Below are 6,000 nucleotides of genomic sequence, written 5' to 3'. Positions count from 1 at the left end.
ACATGACACAATATCCAGAAAGCAGCGGAGTTTGTTGGGCAAAATGGGTCAGAAGCATAAACACACAAAAAAAAAAGTCAAACTAATATGATCTGGGCTTGTAAAAAGTGTATATTTGCATGTATTTCAACATATTTTGGCGTATGTGTCAAACCATACACATATTCGATATGTGTAGACCACACCGCATTTCTCCACAGTAAAGGACCATACTCCTAATAAACAACTTTTATAAAAACAAGATGGCTTTAGAAGCGGAACAAAAAACAGCTCGACAACAAACAAAAAAAATCCCCCAAAACCCAACAGACCCTGTCTTTTATGTCCATTGAGACCTGCGGTTCTGTCGCCACATAACACCAAGCGATGCACTTCTAACCCCATTCCTATTGAAAAAAACCTCTCCCAGTTTCGGGCCATAGGTCTCTCCTCGTTAAGTGAACGGCACAAACGTTCCGAGCTCCTGGCACTTCTTCACATGTCTGTCAGTGTGAGACGGGGCTTTTACTGCACACAAGTCCAGAGACGCTGCAAGTTAACGGGGTGAGAGAGCCACAGCTTTCACTGCTCAATCGAAACAAATTCCCGATAGACCAAAAGCTAATTCCGGCTAAGGGTTTACCAAAAACAGTGTAGCCAAACCAGCCTTTTTGGTCTTGTGATCTCGACTTGTGCGTTCATGATGAGCTGACAGGCTGGAGGAGTAACACTGAGTGTCTTATTAATGCTTAAAGCATTCTGACAGAGCCTTTTGTTACTTACTTAAACCATGCAACGACCTAATGGAAGTCTAAAAGCCATTAGGCTAGAGGGCTTAGCCAACACAGGCTATGAAGGAGCAGCTAAGGGCAATCAATACATCTCCCCTCATTCTTCTCCTCCAGTGTTAAAGCTAGATGTCATAGCATCCTCTATGGCTGCTGGCGAGTAAAGGAGACACACAAGTTTAGATCAGAGAGAACCCAGGGATGGAGGGCCAGCACCTGCAGAGTGGGTGCATACATCGGCTGTAAGTTAATTGACTTTTGCTCCAGGCTTCTCTGCCCAGTTGTTTCTACTGTAATCTAATGTAAAGCATCTTTGTTCTATTACTGTGAGTCAGTTTTAAGGAAGCACAGACAAGACAAAAGATAAAATCCAATCAGAGAGGAGTTTTTTTTACTGTCCGTGGGGGTACATGAGTGCAGTCTCTTGTCATTTTACCAAAGAAGGGAGGAGCCAGTTGGGGCATTTCTCTTTAACGGGCCTGGCCTCCGCAATGGCTGGCATGAAAAGAAAGCCAGTATGCTGGAGATGGATGGCAGGACCAAAACTTCAAAGACCTCCTCCCTTTCCCCCTGAAAGGGAACCTGCTAGTTCACTTAAGCACAAAGACATTCAGGCACACTGTCTATTATGCACACACACACACACACACACACACACACACACACACACACACACACACACACACACAAACACACACACCCAAGAGAGGTTTCCTGATTTCTTTTAAAAAGGAACAACAGGAGTATGGTTTGTTTATGAAAACAGGGTACATGCAGGAATCCTGAAGTTAAATTGAATCCATTTTAAGACCTTTTCCAAACATTTAAAGGCCTGATTACCACTTTGAGTTTTAAGCGGTTCCATCAGCTGCACACATTTAACTTCGTTTACTATAGATTTAGCACATCTAAACTGTCTTAGTTTGTTAGAACTCCTAAGGCCACTGTATCACCGCAACATGATTCAGATAGACAGGGTAGGGACAAATCACAAGAGAATACAGTGAGTGACTAACCCAATGGTTTATTAATATTATTGTTTTTATGGTTCTTCAAGTATTTGTCTGAAAATGTGAATTTGCTCATTAGCGATCAAATCTAGCAGGATTCAATAAACAAACTCCTACACTCCCACACAATGATTCAATTCATGCAAACTTTAGCGTACAACATCTTTGTATGAATATTCATATTGAAGCTACAAAATGTAATACCTCACAAAATGGGACGTTTTAATACTTTTAAGGGCCTTAAGTGATTGATTTATCAACTTCTTATACTTTTTAAGACACTGCAGAAACCCTAACACACATGCAGACATGCAGAAATACACGCATGCATAAGCATGCAGACACAGCAATAAGTCACCAAATACCAGACAGATATTGGCCGCAAGCTTTGACACACTGACATAATATAAACTGCAAGGTAAATCTTCCTATATGGAGCCATGACGGGGGGTGTGGCTGCTGACAGAGCAAAGTCTTTTATGTCTAATAGTTTTTCCGCTGCAGACAAAATAAAACAGGCCACTATTGTTGTCTTATAAAGAGACTGAACAACCTTGTCAAAGGCGCCTGGAGGCATGAAATACCTGACGTCACAAGGTGTCTTTCAAGTACACAGCTGACAAGAGCCCCGGATTCATAGTTGCCACATTTTCTCTTTAAATCAACATACTTTAAGACCCACATGCGTCCCTCTCTCTCTCTCTCTCTCTCTCTCTCTCTCTCTCTCTCTCTCTCTCTCTCTCTCTCTCTCTCTCTCTCTCTCTCTCTCTCTCTCTCACACACACACACACACACACACATACACACACACACACACACACACACACACACACACACACACACACACACACACACACAACCTCCCTCATGCTTCCTGTGAAAAAGTGCTGACCGTGTAAAGGAGATAAGAACAAACCCCCGGGAGAACAGTCACTGCCAGCTTTGAGAGTTCCCCTTCTTTCAGCTCACTGTGGCTGAGTACCCTCTAGTGGTAATTATGGAGAATGACCTCCTCCTCCTTGATTTTTTTGTATCCTTGAACCCTCACTGTGCCTCTTTACCAGCCAACAGCCGCATTTAACCGCAGCTCTGCCACAGGGTGTGACTGCAGGACCCAGATGGGGTGAGTGGCAAGCAGGGAAAGGGGTTGAGGCAGCTTTTTGTGGGCCGCCCAAGGGGGTCCACCACAGTCCCCTATCTCCCCACCACAGTAGCCGCCGAGCCCCGGAGAGAGAAAGCCACCCCACCACATTTTAATGAGGGCTAAAATAAACAATGTGAGCACACAAAACCCACCCTGACTGGTTGACTGCAGGCACTGGAGTGAGGCAGATAAGCCGGGCTGTTACTTGGTGGTCTGGGAGTTGATGGAGTGGCTGATGTTACAATGAACTCCACTTTTATGGCAATGTTGGGCCCTCACAACACTTAAATAAAGAGGGACACTGTTGCAGAGGTAGTATCCTCTGACCACCTTACCACCTCAGAAAAAATGCTCAACCGAATACAAATTAACACATTTTCTCACTTACCTGTGACGGTGTGTAGCCATGCAGACACTGCAATTTTGGTTTTCTTTGCCCAGGTTTTGAGAGCCATCAGAGATGTCTGCCTCTAACCCGACACAAAGGAGGAGAGTGGAATTGAAACATACATTTATACATCTACATGAATACAGTTCATCAGTAGTGGAACATACTGTTTACTCAAGCACTGAATTTTAGGTACTTTACTTGAGTAAAATTTGATGCATTGTTATAAATCAAACTGTCCAGCAGTACACATTAAACGTCAGTACGGGCATCAGTATGATAAACTAATAATATAACATAGAGCTGAAACAATTAGTCAATAAATCAATTTGTTGTCAAACATTACCAACTATTTTGATCGTCCATCCATCGTATTTTTTTTAAGAAGAAATGTTCAAATACATTGATTCATTGATTGTTTCTTTACTCATATATGACAGTAAACTGAATATATTTGTGTTGGGGGCAAACAAGTCATTTATGGACTCAGAAATCTTTTTTATTTATTTTTAAATTTTTATGGTCCAAACAACTAATCAATTAATCACAAAAAATGACTGCGATATTAATCTATACGGAAAATAATAGTTGGTCGAAGGCCTTTAACACTTAATGTACATTTTACCAATAATAAACAGGTACTTTCACTCGTGATAGAGCAGCTAATGAAATATATGAATTCTTTCTCCACCACAGCTGTTCACAGTTCTGTGGATTATCCAGAGTAGCAAAGCCCTATGTTAGCTGTTTTAAATGTTAGTAAATGGGGTGAGCACCACAAATAACATTATCATCACCTGCATAGCATTGGAGCGGCAGCGACAAGACTTCTGGCCTACTTGAGAAATAGTTTTCTCACATTTTGGTGAACTGAACCTCTTAAATACATGAACCTTTTTATTCTCGACGTGACCCAGAGTATTTGCCTATATACTATTAAGATTTATTGCATTTGAACACATCAATATATAAGAATATTCTCGAGTTTCATGCTTTCCTCCAGTGTGCCACTCTGCATCACTCTACCCTTGATGTGTTTTGCAGTTATCAGTGTAAAGGCCTATTTATGAGCAACTGCATGCCAACCAGACAAAAACCCACGTGCTGCTGCCAAAAAAGTCTAACAAGATGGTGGGCCACTGACAGTTTGTAGCCTGCAGCTTAAAGAAAGTTGGCAAGGAACACACACCTCATTTTGGAGGGTCGATAGACAAACAAACCAGTCGCAGAATTTTTAAGGTCGCGAGCTGAGGCCAATATATTTTCTGAATGCCAACATTTCTGAAGATGTAAGAGTATATAAAAAGGCATGGAATGTATTATGGGGCGGTCAGGTCTACAGTAATTCACCGCTAGACATCACAACAACCTCAACAACAGCAACAACAACAACAACAACAACACAGCTTGGCCTATGCCCTGGCCTGTGCTTGGCTCTAATTGGCTCATTAGCTGAGGTAGTGATTCACACCTACAGTATGTTCACAGGTTCAAACATACTGTATGTATATTTTTATGGTTCACACCAATGGACCTACACACAGAGGCGGTTCTAGAGTCTGTCGGGGGTCTTGGCAAAAATTCACAGCATAGCCCCTCGAACCAGCATTCATCATTCATTGACACCAACAAAGAAAAGTTTTCAAAAGTGTGTATATATATTTTCTTTTCAACAAATGTGTTTATTAATTTTCAGAATAAATAATCACACTACAACAAGATATAGTAAAGGTGCAAAACAGAACTATCATAATAAGGCTCATCTTGAATGAGACAAACATCACAGGGCAGTAGCATGAACATAAATCAAAACATAAATAATCCGTAAACTCCCTTAAAGAAAAGCATTTCAAATAAAAAATAAAAAGAGCGAAAAACAAACAAACAAACAGGCGTATAATAAATACATGGTATTTTCGTTTGTTGACGGTTTGCATACAGGGAGAGTATGCCTAAAAAGCTTTCCTCCCCTCTAAGAACATTATAAAAGATCTCCACATACAGGTAGTACTGTCAAAAACTAGATATTTACCCTTTAATGTGAAGCTGAGTTTTTCCAGTGCCAGTGAATCTCATTGTCCTGCAAGCCAGACACTAATACTTGGTTTAGTAGTGGATTTCCATGATTTGGCTATAGTGTATTTGGCTTGCAGTATGCAGAAAAATAATCAGAGATTTATTTGCCTTGCTAAGGTTATGGTTTATTGGGAAAATCCTGACACATAATTTGGGGTCTAATATTAGTGTTATACCTGAAACCTGCAAGATCATATCCATTAGCCCACTCCAAAACGCCCAGATCAGTGGGCAATGGTGTAGTGTGCCCTCTCTACCATACTTGTAGCACGTGTTAGGGTTATTGGGGTTTAATTGATTTAGCTGAGTTGGTGTTACATATATCAAAAGTGTATATTTTAGTCATTTTCAAAGTTAGTTATTTTCAAAATATGTAAATAAACACGAAAAAGGAACTTGTAATTGAAACCTATTAATGTGGGTGGAGTCAGGTGGGATGGTCAGGTCTCCTACTGTAGTTTAAAGTTTGTCAGCCCTTGGGTGCCGTCTAATGCCTGGGGCCCTGAGCAGTCGCCTGCCTTGCCTGGCAAGCAGCACCTCTGCCTATCCATCCATGCTGCTGTGGACACATAATAGCTAATTTTGAATATTAATGGGCTACCGTTCTGTTTAGGC

Source organism: Echiichthys vipera (genome assembly GCF_963691815.1).
Source record: "Echiichthys vipera genome assembly, chromosome: 12".
Taxonomy (NCBI): domain Eukaryota; kingdom Metazoa; phylum Chordata; class Actinopteri; order Perciformes; family Trachinidae; genus Echiichthys; species Echiichthys vipera.
This window is presented reverse-complemented; position numbering follows the sequence as displayed.